The sequence below is a fragment of the Capricornis sumatraensis genome, chromosome 2 (assembly GCF_032405125.1).
Source record: "Capricornis sumatraensis isolate serow.1 chromosome 2, serow.2, whole genome shotgun sequence".
Lineage (NCBI taxonomy): Eukaryota > Metazoa > Chordata > Mammalia > Artiodactyla > Bovidae > Capricornis > Capricornis sumatraensis.
This window is the reverse complement of record NC_091070.1, coordinates 80651443-80673993: the sequence shown is the minus strand read 5'-3', so window position 1 is coordinate 80673993 and position 22551 is coordinate 80651443. Positions and strand designations below refer to the sequence as shown.

General features: G+C 39.2%; 1 protein-coding gene and 1 pseudogene across 1 annotated transcript in view; one reads left to right on the top strand and one right to left on the bottom strand.

Annotated features, from left to right (window-relative positions):
• Positions 1-22551, top strand: part of REC114 (REC114 meiotic recombination protein) — a 111310-nt gene that overhangs the window by 5100 nt on the left and 83659 nt on the right. The window lies entirely within an intron of this gene.
• LOC138074241 (small ubiquitin-related modifier 1-like) lies at positions 17301-17563 on the bottom strand (annotated as a pseudogene).

The window sequence follows — 22551 nt, the reverse complement described above, 5'->3', positions numbered from 1 at the left end:
TCAGAACTGACTCAAATGCATTCCTTTTTATGGCCGAGTAGTATTCCATTGTGAATATGTACCACAACTTCTTTATCCATTCATCTGTTGATGGGCCTCTTCTTGCTTCCATGTTCTAGCTATTGTAAACAGTGCTGCAGTGAACAATGTGATATATGTGTCTTTTTCAATCCTGGTTTCCTCAGGGTATATGCCTAGGAGTGGGATTGCTGGGTCATATGGTGGTTTTATGGAGAAGGCAATGGCAACACTCCAGTACTCTTGCCTGGAAAATCTCATGGACGGAGGAGCCTGGTAGGCTGCAGTCCATGGGATCGCTGAGGGTTGGACACGACTGAGCGACTTCACTTTGACTTTTCACTTTCATGTATTGGAGAAGGAAATGGCAACCCACTCCAGTGTTCTTGCCTGGAGAATCCCAGGGACAGGGTAGCCTGGTGGGCTGCCGTCTATGGGGTCGCACAGAGTTGGACACGACTTAAGTGACTTAGCAGCATGGTGGTTTTATTCCTAGTTTTTTAAGGAATCTCTATACTGCCTTCCATAGTGGCTGCATCAATTTACATTCCCACTGACAGTGCAAGAGCGCAAATAAACTTTTTGTAATACTGCGAAAAAAGTGTGAAAAAAATCAACACTTTAGAGACTTACTTGGTGGACCAGTGGCTAAGTCTCCAGGCTCCAATGCAGGGGGCCCAGGTTCAACCCATGGTCAGAGAACTAGCTCTCACATGCCGCAACTAAGAGTTCCATGCCAAAGACTGAAGATTCTGCATGCCATAACTAAGACCCAGTCCAGTTAAATAAGTAAATATTTTAAAAATCAACAGTTTAGGACTGTGCTGCTCATATGTCAGTGTACATATCCATCATTTTGTAAATCCTGACTTAGTAGGTCTGATGTGGGCAGTGAAATTCTGTAGTTCTAACAAACTTCCAGGTGATACGGGCTATTGGTTCAAGGACCATACTTTGCAGAGCAGGAGTTTAGAAGACCTTGAATAAAATGGCAACCCTATAGTAAAATTAATAAAAATGAATTGTGGGGTTATGAGGTAAGGCAATAAGATTAATAATGAATATGTGAATGTTTTATTAATAGGGTTAATATTTAAACCATCTGTCATTTAAGTGGAATGAGCAAATGAAATACATCTTGAACTTGATTTTAATTCCTTACATCTGTTAGCCCAGCCTTTCTGAAAGAATTGTCATAAATAATAACAGATTGGTCCGTTTTATGTATTTTATGGTTGAATGTAATTTAGTCTACTAATTTGAGAATAATTTTGAAAGGTGATGTTAATTGCAAGTTGCTTTTAAATTAAAGTTATACCACATTTTCCACACTCCAAGGATTTCTCAGACATGCCCTAATTGGTTGAACCTGACACCGTCTTTTTTCCTTTCAAAAGGGGGAAAAATCCTTTAGTTTTTATAGAAGGAACTTAAAATAATTGCCCTACTTAGAAGTTAACAAGAAATAGAAAATGAAGTTTGTACTTAAAATGAGCTTTTAAATGCAGATTCAACATGAGATATACTTTGGGTCCTCTTAACAGCATCGTTTGTTTCTTTGTATTTCATGTGCTTACATATTACCTAGCATATGATAGGTGCTCAGTAAATATTTGACTGTGTGGTAGCTTACTTTTCTTAAGATAGTGTGATAATTATGATGTGATGATTTAGTTGCACAGTTGCGCCTGACTCTTGTGACCCCATGGACTGTAGCCTGCCTGGTTCCTCTGTCCATGGAATTTTTTAGGCAAGAGTACTGGAGTGGGTTGCCATTTCCTTTTCCAGGGTATCTTCCAGACCCAGGATCGAACCTGGATCTCCTACATTGCTGATGGTCTCCTGCATTGCAGGCAGATTCTTTACCGACTGATCTACCCGAGAAGATATTTCTAATATGATGTGATAGCTACTATTTATTGTTTATTTTGGTGTATTTCTTACAGCAGTCCTATGAAGCAAATATTATTGTACCATTTTATAGATAAGGGAACTAAAACTCAGAGAGGTTCAGTGACTTCCCAGGAACACAGAGAACTTCAGAGAGAATTCACACCCTGGTTTTCATGCCTCTAAAACTTGTCCCTTTAACCACTATGCCGTTTGTCTTAGGACTGTTAATATTTCATATGGGAACTAGCAGTTCAGTAATATAGATGAGGAATTTTGAGATTAACACACAGGGTGAAAAATGATAAAAAATGATAGTAGCTTTTTTTTTTTAAGGAAAATTTAAGATTCAGTAAAACCCCAAGAAAATTATTTTTGAAAATAGTGAAGTAGTAGTTCTTCTTTGCCTACCTGGTAATTTTTGATTGGATGCGTGATGTGAATTTTGTCCTATTGGGTGCAGGATATTTTTGGATTCCTATAAATACTCTTGAGCTTTTTGCTAGGATAAGTTATTTGGAAGCAGTGTGATCCTTTCAAGTCTTGCTTTTGAGCTTTGTCAGGTGTGACCAGAGCAGCATTTGATCTGGAGATCTTTTTTTTTTTCCCCTCCTGAGGTGAAATTCTTCAACATACATGCTCTACCCAATGTCCTCACATTGTGAGGTTTCTCTCTCTGGCTGATAAGAACAGACCCTATTCCCTGCTCTGTGTGAGCACTCAGGATTGTTCCTGAACTCCTTTCAGGTGGTTCTTTGCCCAGGCTCTGGGCATTTGCTCCCACATGTGTATATGCTGAAGATTTGAGGAGGGGTCTCTCTCGGTGTGGCGCTCTACTCTCCGAATCCCAGCTTGCAAACTCACCCTGGCCTTCCTGGACTTGAGACTCCGTCCTCTCCACTTAGGGACAAGGCTCTGCCTGTGCTCCTTCTTGTAGTTTGGGCTGGAAACTTTCTCCAAGAAGTGTTCTAGGTCAATGGTAAGACTCACTTCCTTTTTTCTGTTATTTCTCAGGAATCATGTCCTTTATTACTTGATATCCAGTGTCTTAAAAACTGTTGTTTCCTCGTGCAGCTTTGTAGTTGTTTCGGGCAGGAAGGCAGATGGTCCCTGTTATATGCAATAGTTTGACCAGAAGTGCACGTCCATAGTGGGCCATCTGATTCAGCCCCATTTTGTCATTTTCCAATTCAGTTCATCAATTCAACAAAAATTACTGAATTATCTACCGGGTACTTGTCATTTACGTGGGCACTAGAGAAGCTATGGAACTATCCTTGAGTTGCATCACAGTCTTCAAATATTGGGGCACTTGAGTACAGGATTACAAGTAGGGTCTGGTCGCTGAAGTGGTGTTTCTCAAGGTGCAGTGGGCAGACTGTTTTCACCGGTCCCTTGAGGTGCTGGTTGAAGACGCAGATCGATGGTTCCTGCACTAGGCCTAATGAAGCAAAATCTCTGAGGATGGCTCTCTAAGTGATTCTTATGTACTGCAGTCTGTCTTCATGCCCCACTTCTGAAGGAAAGGTGAGGGAGAGGGAACAGTTGATAAAGTAATACTGATATTGTTTAATGATTTATAATTTATGTAGTAATTTCATAAACCTCTTCCCACCAGTTCTCACATTTAAGATCTCTGTTTAAATCTTATTACCCTTTTATACACAAGAAGCTGAGCTGGGCTAGGTTAAATAGCTTGCCAAAGGTTTACAAAGGAGTGGAAGAACTGCTTCTAAAACTCTTGTCTTCTTTAAGCCATTCTACTGTGCACTGCTGCTTCCTCCAGTGGTACCTCCTTTTATGAAGATGTAGAGGGGTCATCAAGAATTATTATTCTTTGATGTAGGTTGCTTTTTTAAAAAGTTGACAGATTATGTTGTTTTATTAGTTAGTGTTGAGATTGGCTGTGAATAACAGAAAACGCAAAATAACAATGGATTAAATAAAATGAAAGTTTATTATTTACATAACAGCACAGGGCTGGTATGATACTCCACAGTGTCAGGAAATGAGAATCCTTCTATTTTGTTCTCCGCCATGCATGGCTGTGGTCTCCTAGTCCACAATAGAACTGATATTCTATATGGCCTGGTGGAGGAAGGGATGAGGAAGTAGACAAAGGGTTCATACCTGCTGTCCCGTAAGGAAGTTTCTGGTTAGTTGCCGCATGAACTTAGACCTGTGGTTGTCTTAACTGTATGAACAGCTGGCTTATGTAGTCTGAATTCCGTGAGATCATGTGTCCATCTGAAAATCAGGGGCTCTCTTAGCATATAAGGAAGAAAGTGGTTATTGGAAAACAACTGGAAGTCTCAGCTAAGAAATGACAACTTCTTCCCGGTTGGAACTCAAAAAGCATTTCTAATAACAACAGCAACAAGCAAAAAAAACTTATTTAGTACATAATTACTGTATGTCAGTACCTGTAAAGGTGATTGGCAGACACCTCCCAAATCTTTATTGAATCAAGGAATCAAGGTCAGGTATTCTGGTAAATGTCTGATTTTGCATTATATCATTTAAGCTTCTGATGACCCTATAAGGTAGTTATTACTGTTTGTATTTTATAGATGAGGAAGTAAGTGTACCTGAAAGTTGCAAAACAAGGATTTGATCCTAAATCTTTCTATTCCAGATAGTGCCTTTTTAAAAAGTAGTAGTCATTAGTGTTGTTCACCAGATTATACTAAGATTGCATATCCCTGGTCTCTTTGAAGTTGTGTGTCATGTGAGTGGTTTTGACCAGTGAAAGGTGAGCAGATGAGCAGAAGGTGCCTATGGAATGTGCAGGAGCTTTAAGAGCCAGTGGATGATTCATCATCTTCTTTCTCTTTGCTGCAGTATGGCAAGTATTGGCTGCCCTGTCAGGGTAAGTCCTCTAGCGAGAATGATAAGTAGTGTGAGGTAAGGCGGGAAGACAGGTAGGAGAAGGATGCATGGGTAGTGTGAGTGAGAAATAAAACCTTTTCTTTGGGGAGTTGTTAATTTCTACAGCACAGTCTAGCCTACATCTGACTGATACAGAAATAATTTTTATAATTGTGGTTGTTTAATTGAATTGTATGTCACATACAGCATACATTGTAGATTGCTTAGGCTTTTGTGGAAGGATCTTCTAACAGATGTTCTAACTTTTTTTTTTCTTTTGACAAAATCATCACTTGTTCCAAAGTACCAGATTATAAATACATATTTCCAACTCTATTCTCCTTAAAAAACAAAAAGTTAATTTGATTGTGTAACAGACATAGTTTTCATAGAGGCTATGGCTTGTTCACAAACATGATTTAAGGTAGAATTTATCTAGGCAAATATTTTGAGGAATATTTTTTCAGTTTAGTGGTTGAAGAAGTCTCAAGTTATAGTTTAAAATGAGGTCCAAGAAAATAAAAATTCATTTATATTTAGGATTTGTTCCCTGCCTGCTATGTGCCGGATACTGTTCAGGGCTCTGTTTAGAGATGATTAAGGCATCACCATTGGAAGATCTGACTTCCCTGGTGGCTCAGATGGTAAAGCATCTGTCTACAATGCGGGAGACCCAGGTTCAATCCCTGGGTTGGGAAGATCCCCTGGAGAAGGAAATGGCAATCCACTCCAGGACTATTGCCTGGAAAATCCCATGGACAGAGGAGCCTGGTAGGCTACAGTCCATGGGGTCGCAAAGAGTCAGACACAACTGAGTGACTTCACTTCATTGGAAGATCTAGCCAGTTAAGCTCAAGTACCTGCTTATTTGGAATATAGAGTGCTTTTCACCTAAAAATGACAATATGGCATCTGAGAAATAAAGTGTTTCTTTACCTCAGATTTAGAAAAACAGTTTGGATATTGGAACTGTTGTAGCTGTGAATGAACCTTGTTAGTGGGTAAATAGAAGATAATCACTATGAAGATAGCGAGGCAGGTGCAGAGACCTAGGAAAGGTGTGCCAGCGGGAGATGCTGCTTTCTGGTGTGCTGCTGCCAAAGTTGGTTCGGTCGTATCCAGCTCTTTGCAGCCCTATGGACCATAGCCCACCTATCTGTGGGATTCTCCAGGCAAGAACACCGGAATGGATTGCCATTCCCTCCTCCAGAGGATCTTCCCGACCCAGGGATGGAACCTGCGTCTCTTATGTGTCCTGCATTGGCAGGCAGGTTCTTTACCACTAGCGCCTCCTGGGAAACCCTACTTTCTAGTATAATTGATGATTTTTATAGTATTTATTAGTTTGGGAGATTTTCAAGGATTTCTAAATGTATTGGAGAAATGTCCTATAATTGTGTTTTATAGAAAGACCAATAACCAGAGGGACCTTGATTAGTAATCAGGACATAAAGATCTTATTCCTCTGTTGGAAGGTAGGTATTTGAGTAAATATATTCCACTTATGGCTAGTAATCAAGGTGAACAAGTTAACTTCAATAGCTAGGTTTAAAAGCACTTGAAAATTTTACAGTCATTAATTTCATTGCATATATGTGGTAGAAAGAAGGGGAATCACATCTCTTGCTCTAATGCATGAGATCATATTTTTAAATTCTAAAGAAAAAACAAATTCCCCAGGTATATTTTTTTGGTTTGGGTGTTATGCTCTTAATAATTGTGTGTGTTTTTGTTATTGTTAACACTTTGCATTTCTGTGAAACATCAAAACCAAAATACTGAATTTTACAGTTTGGTAATGGGTGTGTAGCAGGACCACTTTAATTAGCAACAAACCCTACAAGTTTGTTGAAATAATTTATGAGGCTCTTTAGCTACGAAGAGTGAGTCTGCTTAACAGTTTCACACATTTCTATACTTTATGATGCATAAATCAGCAATTTGGGCCAGTGTAGCCTTTCATGTAAATATAATTTAAGTACATTTGAAGTACTTTTCTATATTTTCATATATTTCTTTTAATCTTTTTGCTAGTTTTAGATTAGTCCGATAGTACATTCTTGCACAAATACATGAATTTAAAATAGAAGACTCTCTGATCATTTCACCAATATATTAATAGAAGCTGTGCCTGAAAAGCCTGCCTGTGATAGGCACGCTCTGTATCTCAGTGTGTGCTACTGTGTTGATGGCAAAATACTGCATAGCCAGAGGTCAGGTTGATGTAAATCTTTCTTTTCTCAGTTTTATTGCAATATAACTGACATTTAACAGTGTATAAACTTAAGATGTACAAAATAATGATTTTATATATGTATATATTGTGAAATGATTGCCACAGTAAGTTTAGTTAACTTCCATCACCTCACATAGTGACACGTTTTTCCCTTGTGATGAGAACTTTAAAAATCTATATTAAAAAAAAATACAAATAAAAAATAGTAAAAATAAATAAATTTTTTAAATTAAAAAAAAATCTGTCAGCAACTTTCAAATACACAATACAGTATTGCTAGCTGTAGACATGATGTTGTACATCTCCAGAGCTTATTTATCATGTAACTGGAAGTTTGTACCTTTTGACCACCCCTACCCATGTTGCTCACCACCCTCTTTTTTTCCACCAGTCTGTCCTGTTGTTGTGAATTTGTTTTTTTTTCTTTTTTAATTCCACTGTGATATCATCCAGTATTTGTCTTTCTCTGACTTATTTCACTTAGCATAATACTCTCAGGGTTCATTCATGTTGTCACAAATGGCAGGATTTGTTTCCTTTTTTTTAATGGCCCAATAATGTTCTACTGTGTATGTGTGTATCCACACCATATTTTTTTAATCCATTCATCTGTTGGTGGACACTTAAACAATTAAATAATGCTGCAGTGAACCTGGGGGTACAGATACCTCTTTGAAATAGTGATTTTGTTTCCTTATGATGTCTTCCACACAGAAGTGGAGTTGCTAGACCACGTGGTAGTTCTACTTTTAACTTTTTTTTTTAGGAAGCTCAATACCGTTTTCCATGGTGGCTGTCCCAGTTTACACTCCCACCAGCAGTGCACAAGGGTTCCCTTTCTCTACATCCTACCAGCACTTGTTACCTCTTTGTCTTTTTGATAATATTAATAGCCATTCTGACAAACAGGAGGTGATATCTTATTGTGTTTTAGATTTTATTTCTCTGATGGTTAGTGATGTTGAGCACCTGTATGTGTTGGACTTGAGCTAGTTCTTTAGAAAAATGAGTTTTCAGGTCCTTTTCCCATTTTAAAATTGAATTAATTGCTTTTATGCTATTGATTGGTATGAACTCCTTGTATATTTTTTAATATTAGCCCCATGTAAGCTAGGTGGTGTGCAAATATTTTCATCCAGAGCTTGTCTTTTCATTTTGTTGGTCATTTTTTGATGTACAGAAGTTTGTTGGTTTGATGTAGTTTCAGTTGTTTATTTTTGCTTTTGTTGCTTGTGCTTTTTTTAATATCCAAAAAAATATCATTGCTGGGACCAATGTCAAGGAGCTTTTTCCCGTTGTTTTCTTCTAGAAGTTTTATGGTATCGGGTCTTATATTGAAGTCTTTAACTCATTTTGAGTTAAATTTGTTAAATTTGTGAGTGATGTAAGATAGGGGTCTAGTTTCATTATTTTACATGTGAGTATCCAGTTTTCCCAGTATCGTTTATTGAAGAGACTGTCTTTTCTCCATTGAGTATTCTTGGCTCCCTTGTCAAGTATTAGTTGATTTGTATATAAATGGGTTTATTTCTGGGTTCTCTATTGTGTTCCATTGGTTTATGTGTCTGGTTTTTTTTTTTTCCTGTACCAAATACTGTTTTGATGTCCTAAATCTTAAGCCACTAGAAAAAGAAGATATGAATGTGATGTTCTGACACCTTAAAATGATCTTTTTCTGTGAAGACTTTATCATTAAAAAAAGCTTTTTAAAAAATTTTCTGTTGTGCTAATGTGAACATTTCAGCAAAATGCTAAATTATCACCCATTAAAAATATTTCTCAAGAGCCATAAATAAGTAATTTTTTTTCTCAGATTCCTGGATTGTATTAGGCATTATAATATTTGGAATTTCTCGGATGGGTTAGGATACTTCATGTAGTACCCTACTACATGAAAGCTGAATGCTTTTCTTACCCTTGCTTCTGCTTAATCAACAAAAAATCCTTAGGTAAAACTTCTGATTATGCTTGAATTTCTTTAATAAAGGTAGATAGAATAGTAGACTCACACATCCATATTAACAGCTTCAACAGTTACCAACTCATGGTCAATCTAGCTTCATTGATATTCTTTCCATGTCCATCATGTTATTTTTAAAAATATTTACTTATTTATTTGACTGTACCTGGTGTTAGTTGCAGCATATGGGATTTAGTTCCCTGACCAGAGATGGAACCTGGGCCCTCTGTACTGGGAGCACGGAGTCTTCACCACTGGACCACCAGGGCAGTCCCCATTCTGTTATTTTGAAGCACATCTCAGCCATCTTACCATTTCATCAAATATTTTAGTTTGTATCTCTAAAAGATAGAAACTTAAAAAACCCCACAATCATAATACCATTTTTTACTCTAAAAAGAAAAAAAAACCAGTTCCTTGATATTATCAAATAGTGCTCAAATTTCTAATAGTCTCATAAGTTTAATAATTCTTTTAAACAGGACCAAACATGGTGATTGATTAGTATTTGTTTTAATCTTTGAGGTTTCTTCCTGTGTTTCCCTGATCTACCTCTCTTCCTTCCTTGCAATTTATTTGTTGAAGAAACTGAGTTCTGAAGAGTTTCTGACTTTATGATTTTGTGACTGCATCTCTGGAGTACAATTAATGTGATCCTTAGTTCTCTGTATGTCTTGTGAATTGATAGCTGAGTCCAGAGGCTTGATAAAATTCAGATTCGGTTTTTTTGTTTGGGGGGTTTTATGGCTAGACTACATGGCAGGCGCACCTCCCGGAAGTGTGTGATGCCCATCCATGTCTCTGGAGTTGCAGCTGTTGCAGCAAAACGTCTTTTTGTTGTTCAGTCTCTCAGTCATGACCACTCGTTGCAGCCCCAGGGACTGCAGCACACCAGGCTTCCCTGTCCTTCACCATCTCCTGGAGCTTGCTCAGACTCATGTCCATTAAGTCAGTGAGGCCACCCAACCATCTCGTCCTCTGTTGTCCCCTTCTCCTCCTGCCTTCAATCTTTCCCAGCATCAGGGTCTTTTCTAACGAATTGGCTCTTCACATCAGGTGGCCAGAGTATTGGAGCTTCAGCATCAGTCTTTCCAATGAATATTCAGGGTTGATTTTCTTTAGGATTGACTGGTTTGATCTCCTTACTGTCAGGGACTCTCAAGAGTCTTCTCCAACACCACAGTTCAAAGGCATGAATTCTTGGGCATTCAGCCTTCTTTATGGTCCAAATGTCACATCCATGCCTGACTACTGGAAAAACCATAGCTTTGACTCTAATACCTTTGTCTGCAAAGTAATGTCTCTGCTTTTGAATATGCTATCTAGGTTGGTCACGGCTTTTCTTCAAGGAGCAAGTGTCTTTTAATTTCATGGCTGCAGTCACCATCTGCAGTGATTTTGGAGCCCAAGAAAATAGTCTGTCACTGTTTCCATTGTTTCCCCATCTATTTGCTATGAAGTGATGAAACTGGATGCCATGATCTTTGTTTTCTCAATGTTGAGTTTTAAGCCAGCTTTTTCACTCTCCTTTTCCACTTTTATCAAGAGGCTGCTTAGTTCCTCTTCGCTTTCTGCTGTAAGGGTGGTGTCATCTTTGTATCTCTGGTTATTGATATTTCTCCCTGCAATCTTGTTATCAGCTTGTGCTTCTTCCAGCCCAGCGTTTCTCATGATGTACTCTGCATATAAGTTAAATAAGCAGGGTGACAGTATACAGCCCTGATGTACTGCTTTCCCAATTTGGAACCAGTCTGTTGTTCCATGTCCAGTTCTGTTGCTTCTTGACCTGCATACACATTTCTCAGGAGGCAGGTCAGCTGCTCTGGTATTCCCATCTCTTTAAGAATTTTCCAGTTTGTTGTGATCCACACAGTCAAAGGGTGTAGCATAGTCAATGAAACAGAGGTAGGTGATTGTTCTGCTATTTGTTTAATCATTGCCTTTACTCCGTCTGTTTCTCTTCTTCCATTTTAGCTCCTGTTTTTAAGATTTGTTCTCCTGTGGCTGGGTCTTTGTTCCACATTATCTTGTACATGTGATTTCTTCTCTTTGTAGTTATGCTCTGTGTTTCTGAATATTTCTCCTACTTGATCGTTCAGACCATTAATTTGGTCTCACCAGTGTCCATCCAGTTCTTCAGTTAAGCTACTGAATTTTTATATTTGTAAAGCATGTTTCTAGCTCCAAGGCTCATTAAATGTTATTTATAATAATAATTATTTTTTGGCTCAAGTTGTTGTTGATCTCCTGCTGCAGTTTTTGTTTTTTTTTCTTTTTTTTTTTACTGCTAGGAGCCACGTGTTCTGTGTTTTCTGTTTGTTCTTTGTCTCTGTAGCCTATTTGATATGTTGTTATTTTCCTTAACTTATGCCTCTTCTTACCTTTGGGGCTCAAGCCCAATATACGTTACATGTTAAATGTTGGAAAGTGCATGGGTCTCACCTTCTAGGTCTTCTGCAGAGGAGTACAAAGAACTCAGCTGAGTAGGTTGCCCAGCTCCACTATGACTCCTTAGAGGCTGGGAGAGCACTTGGAATTTCAGAATACACAGGTTATCTTCTGGCATAATCGACCAATTTCTGTGGGTTAAGCTCTCTCCCAAGAACTGGGGCATTCCTGCCTTTGCCCTCTGGCTACTTGCTTAGGCTTGGGTCTCCACTCTCAACCAGGGGAAAACACACCAGCTCTTTTCATCTGGGTTCTGAGACTCAGCCCACCTTTCTAGCCCACTTGGATGCTTATTTTAGTAACTCTTGCCTGGAAAATCCCATGGACGGAGGAGCCTGGTAGGCTGCAGTCCATGGGGTCACGAAGAGTCGGACACGACTGAGCGACTTCACTTTCACTTTCCACTTTCATGCATTGGAGAAGGAAATGGCAACCCACTCCAGTATTCTTGCCTGGAGAATCCAAGGGACAGAGGAGCCTAGTGGGCTGCCATCTATGGGGTCACACAGAGTCGGACATGACTGAAGCGACTTAACAGCAGCAGCAGCAGCAAGGAAAGGTAATTGGTGTTTGGGTTGGGTTTGGGAAGGGAAGACTGCAGGAATGCAATCAAATTATATTTTTTTCTTGAACCTCTTAGAAGTCTTAGATTAGACATTTTCAAGTTCTGCTGCTGCTGCTGCTGCTGCTAAGTCTCTTCAGTCGTGTCCGACTCTGTGCGACCCCATAGACGGAAGCCCATCAGGCTCCCCCGTCCCTGGGATTTTCCAGGCAAGAACACTGGAGTGGGTTGCCATTTCTTTCTCCAATGCATAAAAGTGAAAAGTGAAAGGGAAGTTGCTCAGTCACGTCCGACTCTTAGCGACCCCATGGACTGCAGCCTACCGGGCTCCTTCGTCCATGGGATATTCTAGGCAAGAGTACTGGAGTGGGGTGCCATTGCCTTCTCTGTTTCAAGCTCAGCATACTGTAAATATCTTTTAGGTAAAATATTGCAAAATGTATGAAAAACAGTAACTGTGGGATCCCCAGAAATCTTCAGATCTTTTTGCTCAAGCCTCACCTCAGTAATGCCCACATTGACTACCCTATTTATATAGTAACATCCATGCCCTGTCTTTACAACCCCCCCACCTCTTACCCTGCTTTGTTTGTTCTCTAGTGCCTAGCACTTTCTTATATACCAGATAATTTACTTATTTATTTATGTTCAGTGGTGTGTCTAGAACATCAGAAGCCCAAAATGGATAATTTTTAACACTTTCCTCTCCTAAATGATGAAATTATTTTCACAAAAATTTCACAAATAAAATTAATTATTATGCAAACAGCAAAAATTCTTTGAGATTCATTTTTATAAGCATGGCAGTAAGATAACTAAGGAAAAGGAAAGGCACACTATAGTATAAGGCAGGGAAAAAAAAGCACAAATGCTCAGCCAATTGTTCTTATATCTATTGAACAGCTAAATGTTTGAACTTTGCTGCTCTGGTTAGAGGCTGATATTTTATGTAATTAATTTATTTGAGAAGTGATTTTAAAAAGTAAAACTGAAAATCTCCACAGGTACAATTTAGGCAACTAATGATAAAATTGCTGATATGTTTTATTCTCTTTTTGTTATTTAGTTTGGAAACATTTAACAGTTTTTAAAGAGTAATATTTTAATATTAAAAGCATTATTCAAATTTAGTAAAATATTTTGAGTGTGAACTAAAATTTGCACTTGCCAAACAAAAACAGTCCATCTTGTTGCTTGCACTTTGGTTGTTTTAAAATTTTAGACACAAATATAAATGCCAAAGAGAAGGTTCCATGAAATGACAGCTTTCTAGTAACTCAGGTTTTGTTTCCTAGTCTTTAAAATCCCTGTGCTGTCATTGTTTATTTTGAATCTATGATTTAAATGTAGAAGAATGTTGTACCACAGGGTTGAAATGAAGTGCATCCTGAGAAAGGCTTTGAGACAAAAACTTTGCAGCAAGCCTGAAGTATATCAAAGCCTTGTGAGCTTCTCTTGGAGCAGATATATGTGGTTAAGTCTGCATATATGCGTGCCAACTTGATAACTGGGAGTTTTCCAGGTGAATGTCTATGTAGGAAACAAAGTTTATTAAAGAATAAATAATAAAAATCTGAAAATTTGAATCTTAGGTAATGTATTGTTTAAACTCAGCAGCAGTATGTATTATTTAAACTCAGCAGTTGTTTAGAACTTAGATCGACAAAAGATGTTTTTCAGGGAGGGGTATTTCATCAGTGACATTGATTAGAATTGCTAGCACTGGGCGGTAATAAAGAGCAGCTGCTTTTTAGTGAGTTCCACTCTTGTTTATAAATTCTCAACAAAGCATCGCTTGTTGCCTGCACCGGGGTTGACAGCTCTCACCCTCCCACTCTTACTATGCCACTGATGACACTGACTGTTTCCTGTTGTGTGTACCTTGTCTGCATCTCATCCCGCATTAGATCCAGGAGGGCAGCTAATGTTTTGTTCAGTGATGTAGCCCATCTAAAAAAATGCTTCTGAGCGTCAGTTAGGTGCTCAGTAAATATTTGTTGAATGAGCAGATGAATCAATGAAGCAGTCAAGGATATTCCTTTCTATGTTTTTTTTCCTTTCTTTCCCAAACACTTAGACAGCAAGACATAGTGGGTACTTGTTAACTGACTGACCTAAACACTTGGTTTACGGCCTCTTCTTTGGACCCTTGAGTTTCCACATGAATTCTAGAATCAGCTTGTTTATTTCTTCAAAAGAATTTAAAATTTTATTATTGCTGTAACAAATTGCCACAGACTTAGTGACTTAAAAAAAAACCCCAAACTTTGTTTGTTTGCACTTTGTTTACAGTTCTGGAGGTCAGAAGTCTAAAACAGGTCTTAAAAGGCTAAAATTAGGGTGTCAGCAGGGCTGCATTTCTTCTGGAGGCTTTAGGGGAGACTGTTTCTTCCCTGTTCCAGCTTCTAGAGGCTACCTGAGTTCCTTGCCTTCTACTACCCTTCCATCTTCAAAGCCAGCAGTCACGTTCCCTTCTTTGACTCTTGACTCTTCTGCCTCCTCCTTTCCCTTATAGGGACTGTTAGGATTCCATTGGGCCCGTCTGGAAAATCCAGAATACTTTCTTGTCTCTAGATCCTTAATCACATCTGCAAAGTCCCCTTTGCCATGTAAGATAAGATATTTAGAGATTCCAGGGATAATGTCAGGAAGCTTTGGTGGGGATTATTATTCTGCCTATGTCAGCATTTGCAGCATTTAACAATATTAAAATTTCCTACCTGTGAACACAGTGTCTCTCTCCATATATTTACTGTATATTAAATTTCTGTCAGTTTTCAGCTTGTAGATCTTTTATTCCTTTTGTCATATTTATATTAAGACCTAACTAGTTCATATTTTTCATGCTGTTGTAAATGTTGATGTTTTTAAAAGCCCAGATTCCAGTTGTGCTTTACTAGTTCGTATATATTTAGTTTTCATTTATTGATTTTGTATCCTGTAGTTGTTCTAAAATTCATTTGTTAGTTCTAGGGAAGTAAATTGGATTTTCTATATAAATGATCTTTTTATGTGTGAATTAAGATAGTTAAGACAGTTTTTCATCTTTCTTTCTAGTCTGAGTGCTTTTTATTTTTCTTGCCTAATTTCAGTGGTTAGAACTTCCAATACAGTGTCAAATAGAAGTGGTGATATTCTTGTCCCTTATCTTAGAGAGAAAGCGTTTAGTCTTTCACTGTTAAGCGTGATGCTAACTATAGTTTTTTCATAAATGCCCTTCATCGACTTGAGGAAGTTTCTTCTATTCCTGGTTTGTTGATTTTTTTTTAAACTCGGGAATGGATACTGAATATTGTCAAATGTCTTTTGTATATGCTTTCATTTATTGAGCAGTGATCCTGTGATTTTTCTTTTTTAGTTTATTAACATGATGAATTACATTCAGTTCAAAATAATTCCTAATTTCTCTGTTAATTTCTTATTTACCCATGGGTTATTTAGAAGATCAGTTCAGTCTCTCAGCTGTGTCCCACTCTTTGCGACCCCATGGACTGCAGCATGCCAGGCTTCCGTGTCCATCACCAACTCCCAGAGCTTACTCAAACTCATGTGCATCGAGTCAGTGATGCCATCCAACCATCTCATCCTCTGTTGTCCCCTTCTCCTTCTGCCTTCAATCTTTCCCAGTATCAGGGTCGTTTCCAATGAGTCAGTTCTTCACATCAGGTGGCCAAAGTATTGGAGTTTCAGCTTCAGCATCAGTGCTTCCAGTCAATATCCAGGACTGATTTCCTTTAGGATGGACTGGTTGGATCTCCTTGCAGTCCAAGAGATTCTCAAGAGTCTTCACCAACACCACAGTTCAAAAGCATAATTGTTCGGCGCTCAGCTTTCTTTATAGTCCAACTTTATAGCATTTAGAAGTACATTGTCTAGTTCCAAAATATTTGGGAACCTTTTCAGAGATCTTTCTGTTTCTGATTTCTAACTTAATTTGTGCTCGGAGAACATGCTTTAAAATTTACTAAGACTTGTTTTATGGCCCAGAGTTTGGTCTATGTTGTAAATGCTCTGTGTACACTTGAGAAGAATATATATTTTGCTAATATTGAGTGGTGCCCTGCTCTGCTTAGTTACTGTCGTGCCTGACTCTTTGTAACCCCATGGACTGTAGCCCGACAAGCTCCTCTGCCCATGGAGATTCTCCAGGTAAGAATATTGGAGTGGGTTGCCATGCCCTCTTCCAGGGGATCTTCCCAATCCAGAAATCAAACCCAGGTCTCCCACATTGCAGGCGGATTCTTTACCATTTGAGCCACCGAAGAAGTACAAGAATACTGGAGTGGGTAGCCTATCCCTTCTCCATGGGATCTTCCCGACCCAGGAGTTGAACCAGGTCTCTTGCATTGCAGGCAGATTCTTTACTAGCCGAGCTACCAGGGGAGCCCACTGCTATTGAGTGGAGTGTTGTGTAAGTGTCAGGTCATGTTGGTTGGTAGTGTTGTTTAAGTCTGCTATATGCTTGCTAATTTTCTGTGGACTTGTCAGTTATTGAGAGTGGGTGTTGAAATCTGACTGTAATTGTGGATTTGTTTACTTTTCCTTACAGTTCTATCAATTATTCCTTCATGTATTTTTATGGTTTTTTACAAATATTTTATTTTAATGAAGCTGGTACAGATAATGTCCATTTAAAACCTATGTATCCCAGGCCAAAAAGTATAAATAAAGGGTTCTGTTATATATACTTCTGCATGAATAACTTTAACTGCTAATGAAAATTAGAACTTTTCTGAGATCTTTTGACAAGATTTTTCTTTTATCTTAAAATGCTTTCTTTCAGTGAAGCCATCTTTGGAGTTAGTCATTATTCTCACCACCTCTGTCATCTTGAGGCAGACCTGGTATTCTGCTTCTTTTGGTCTAGACCCTCAGATGTTACCCTGGAGAAGGAAATGGCAACCCACATTCTTGCCTGGAAAATTCCATGGATGGAGGAGCCTGGTAGGCTATAGTCCATGGGGTCACAAAGAGTCGGACACGACTGAGCAACTTCACTTTCTTTCTTTCTCAGATGTTAAAAGTAGGTTCAAGTTAAAGAAAGGTCATTTTTCCGCAGTTCAGTTCTCTGAAAGACTTCCGTCTCCCACTGAAAGTCATAGACCGGGAGTGAAGCAGTCACATGCCACAGGACTGATTGGAAAGTCATATAACACTTGAAATAGTTGATCTTATGTATCACAAGCCTGCAAATCCACAGTTCTGGGAAAGGTGGCCTCTCTGTGCACACATATAGTTTTTAAAAAGGAGAGTGCAGTATGAACGGGGGCTGAGATTTGATCGGGCTTAAGGGAAAAGAAAAAAAATAAAAAGAATATCTAAACCATTGAATGACCCCTTGTTTGTTCCTGATAAACTTCAATCACATCTTCTCCTTTCAATCCCAGGTCTTTTGGAGTATGACTATCACCAGTGCTCTGGCCTTCAAACGAAACCCAGTTGAATTCATGTGAATTCCCTGTCTTTGACAGTTGCTTCTTTGAGTTTCTTGAGATATGTCATCATTTTTCACTTGGAAGTGTTCTCCTCTCTTCTTATCCCCCAAGTCCTCAATTGAAGATTTTGCCTTCTGGTCAGACATGATGCTGGTGGCATCCCTTGCTGTCTCTGCATAGCAGTGGCCTGGGTAGGCAGAACCTTGCCTGCTTCATGTATTTTTAAGTTCTTATTGGTGATGTAAATGTTTAGGGTAATTATGTCTCTTGATTAATTGACTCCTTATCATTATAAGATGCTCTTTTTTATACCTTTTGATGGTCTTGCCTGAAATTAATATAGCTATTCCAGCTTTCTTTTGACTAGTATTCAGTTCAGTTCAGTCACTCAGTCATGTCCGACTCTTTTGACCCCATGAATGGCAGCACGCCAGGCCTCCCTGTCCATTACCAACTCCCAGAGCCTACCAAAACTCATGTCCATTGTGTTGGTGTTGCCATCCAACCATCTCATCCTCTGTCGTCCCTTTCTCCTCCTGCCCTCAGTCTTTCCCAGCATCAGGGTCTTTTCAAATGAGGTAGCTCTTTGCATCAGGTGGCCAAAGTATTAAGAGTTTCAGCTTCAACATCAGTCCTTCCAGTGAACACCCAGGACTGATCTCCTTTAGGATGGACTGGTTGGAGCTCCTGGCAGTCCAAGGGACTCTCAAGAGCCTTCCCCAACACCACAGTGTTAGCAGTGTGTATTTTTCTCACCCTTTTGTTTTTTATATGTTTATATTCATATATAGTTGTGCCTTGTCTTCTCATCTTGTTTTCAGATTGTCTTTTATTGACATGTCTGAACCGTTTACATTTAATGTGGTCATTGAGAGGGTTAGGTGTAAGTAGTCTTGGTATTTTCTTTGTCTTTGTCCCATTTGTTCTTCCTTTTATATTCCTTTTATTTTGGATTCATTAAATATTGTTTTTAATCCCTTATATCCATCTACTTTTAAAGAAGATACGTAGACAGATAAATAAGTAAATACAAAAAAAAAAACAACCCAGAATTGGTAAGAATTGGTGTGATTGGGCATATTCGTGGAGAAGAATTGGACCCATTCTGTTGACCAGTGCCAGCTGCAGGCACTGAAGTTTTCGTTGTATCTCATCAATTTGCTGAGCATACCTCTCAGATATTATGGTTTCGCCAGGATTCAGAATTCAGTCTGTCGTAGATCAGACTGGCAGCAGACCACCAAACAGTGACCCCAGTCTTTTTTGGTTCAAGTTTGGCTTTGGGAAATACTTTGGAACTTCTTAGTCCAGCCATTGAGCTGGTCATCGCCAGCTGTCATATAAAATCTACTTTTCATCGCACAGTACAATCCATTTGAGAAATGGTTCGTTGTTATTGTGTAGAATAAGAGAAGATGACACTTCAAAACAATGATTATTTTGATTTTCAGTGAGCTCACGAGGCACCCACTTACCAAGCATTTTCATCTTTCCAATTTGCTTCAAATGTCTAATGACTGGAGAATGGTTGACGTTGAGTTCTTCAGCAACTTCTTGTGTAGTTGTAAGAGGATCAGCTTCTATGATTCTCTCAATTGGTCACTGTCAACTTCTGATGCCCGGCCACCGGGCATCTTCAAGGCTCTGATCTTCAAGGCTCTCATCTTTGCAAAACTTCTTGACCCACCACTGCACTGTACATTCTGTAGCAGTTCCTGGGCCAAATGCTTTGTTGATGTTTTAAGTTGTCCCTACTGCTTTATGACCAATTTTGAGCACAAATAAGAAAATTGCTTGAATTTACTTTTTGTCTAACATCATTTCCTTAGTTTTAAAATAAAAAATGAACAGTAAGTAATAAGTCTTTAGCAAAAAACAGTGATAAATGTGCATTAAAATGATGTATAATATAATCACATTTAAGAATTATTGCAGTATCAAATGGTAAAGTTCAACTGTGCAAAACTGCAATTACTTTTGCACCAACCTAATACCTGATTTGGATAATGGGGCAGGGAGTTGTTGGCAGTTTTCGGTAGGATGGTCAGGAAAGGTGTTACTTGAAAATATGATGTTTAAGCAAAGGCCTGAAAAAGATCAAAGAATGAGTCACGTGGATCTAGGAGGAGACAATTTCAGATAGAACAGCAATTGTAAAATCCCTGAGCTTTATAATCATGAATGTGGCTAGCAGGTTCAAGGAGCAGCAAAGAGGCCAGTGCAGCCAGAGCAGCATGGCCAAAGGGACAATGAGAGCAGAGAGATATTGGAGGGCTAGATTGAGGAGCATCCTGCGTGAGTCTCTGAAAGAGGTGGAAAGCTGCTATTGGGTTTTGAGCTAGAAATGACATGACCTGACTTAGGTATTAAAAGGATCGCTCTGGAAGATGGTACTTTAGGACATTAGTCCACCATCTTCTTGGATCCCTGGCTTGCTGAATAAAGTCTCTATTCCTTGCCAGAAAAAGGACCACTCTGGCTACTGTAATGAGAATAAAATGTGTTGGAAAGGGAGAGCAAGAATAGAAACTGGAAAGCCAGTTAGGAGGTTATTATAATAATCCAGCTAGAGATGATGCTAACTCAGACCAGACTTGTGAGAAGTGGTTAGATTCTGCATATTTTGAAGGACTTGTTCTTGGATGTGGGTATGCAAAAAGTACAGGATTCAAAAATGATTCCACAGTTTGACCTAACAAAATGGAAGTATAGAATTATATTCTGAGGTAGGAGGTGGGAAAACTGGGGGAGTCAGAAACCTACAGCAGTCTGGTCCATGGTAGATGTCTTGTGCGTGCAGCCTTGCAACCTCCCCTTTTGGCTATAAAGAGTGGGCCTTGGACCTGGAACACTTACTTAGCAAGAGATAGAGTCCTCAGAGCCTGTGCTTCTAGGTTCTGCTTAAGCATCATATGGCACCTGGCCAGCTGCACTGCTGTATCTGTCCCCTGGGGAGAGGAGGAGGAGTCATTTTGCTACAGCCGTGAGGGGTGAGTACTGGCCAGCTGCCCTCCATGGCCGCCTAGAGGGATTTGCTGGCCATGGGGAAACCAGCCTCCAGGACTGAGCTTGATCAGGTGCTGTTTCCTCCACTGCTTGACTGTTGTTTTCCGTGGTGACTCCAGTGCCACGATACAGTGAGCAGAAGTGTTTGGCCTTCTACTTCTGGTGACAGGCAACAGATGCCACTTGCTTGACAGTTTGTGAATATTGAATGAGTGGGAAGATTTGGATGTCAAGTTAAGGGCTGTTAATTTTGAGATGATGGACTGTTAAGTAGAGATGTTGAGTGGCCAAATTAGGTGTAAAAGTTTGGGAACATTCCTGTTGATCCAATGGTTAAGACTGTGATTCCTACTGCTTGAGGAGCTAAGATCCTACACGCCGCATGGCACAGCCAAATAAAAAAGAGGTAAAAGTTAGAAGGTCAGGGGAGAAAAAAAAAATGTTAAAATTATTTGGAAAGAATTGTCATCTGCATAAACGAACATTTCTGTCCAACAAGAAACATATATAAAAATGTTATAAACAGCATTATTTGCAGTCGATTTACACTGGAAAACAATATTGATCAACAGAATAATGAAAAAATAAATTGTGGTATAGTCATAGAATGGTATTTTACAGTAATGATAATGAACTCAGGTACATGCAACATGGATGAAGCTAGACATTAAAAGAATTCTCTCTGATTCCATTCGTATAAATAAAACTAAACCATGGTGTTAGAAGTCAGGATAAATATTATCTTAGGGGGAAGAGGGAGCAGGTAGTGATTGGGAGATAGCCCTAGAGTAATTTCTGGACGTATGTATGTGTTCGTTGTTCAGTCATGTCCGACTCTTTGCGACCCCGTGGAGTGTAGCCTGCAAGGCTCCTCCCGTGGGATTTTCCAGGCAAGAATATTGGAGTGGGTGGCCATTTCCTGCTCCAGGGGATCCTCCCCACCCAGGGATCGAACCCACATCTCCTGCATTACAGGCAGACTTTACCGTCTGAGCCACCATCTCAATAGTGATTGTGTGTTTGCTTTATCATCCGTCATTGAACTGTTCACTTAAGTGCTGAGCACTTTTGGGGACATGTGTTATAGTTCTTTAAAAAAAATGTTTAACTGTCATGTTAGAATATTGCCTCCCAAAGAATTTGTTTCAGGCTCCAGTTTCAATAGCTATGCTTGATTGCTAGCTACCCTTGCCGTTTTAAGTGTTCATGAAAATTACAAGGTAGTCTGTTTAAACTATGATGGAAGAGCATTATACAAATAACTGAATTCCTAATATTGGGAAAGAGGCTGAATAACAACCACTGAGGGAAATAGTGCAGGGCTTAGCATACCTTCTTTGACATCCAGAATGTTACTTGATTTTTAAATTTAGATTTAAAGTGAATTAGAAAACAGTCTAATTTTCCCCATCAGTCTCTCCATCAGGAAGTTTCCATAAGCCTCTTATCCTTATCCATCAGAGGGCAGATGGGATGAAAATCACAATCATAGAAAACTAACCAAACTGATCACATGGATCACGGCCTTGTCTAATTCAGTGAAACTGAGCCATACTGGGTAGGGCCACCCAAGATGGACGGGTCATGGTAGAGTGTTCTGACAAAACATGGTCCCCTGGGAATGGCAAACCACTTCAGTATTCTTGCCTTGAGAACCCCATGAACAGCATGAAAAGGCAAAAATATAGGACACTGAAAGATGAACTCCCCAGGTTGGTAGGTGCCCAATATACTACTGGAGATCGGTGGAGAAATAACTCCAGAAAGAATGAAGAGATGGAGCCAAAGCAAAAACAACACCCAGTTGTGGGTGTGAATAAAGTCCGATGCTGTAAAGAGCAGTATTGCATAGGAACCTGGAATGTTAGGTCCATGAATCAAGGCAAAATGGAAGTGGTCAAACAGGAGATGGCAAGAGTGAACGTCGCATTCTAGGAATCAGCGAACTAAAATGGACTGGAATGGATGAGTTTAACTCAGATGACTATTATATCTACTACTGTGGGCAAGAATCCCTTAGAAGAAATGGAGTAGCCATCATAGTGAACAAAAGAGCCCGAAATGCAGTACTTGGATGCAGTCTCAAAAACGACAGAATGATCTCTGTTTGTCTCCAAGGCAAACCATT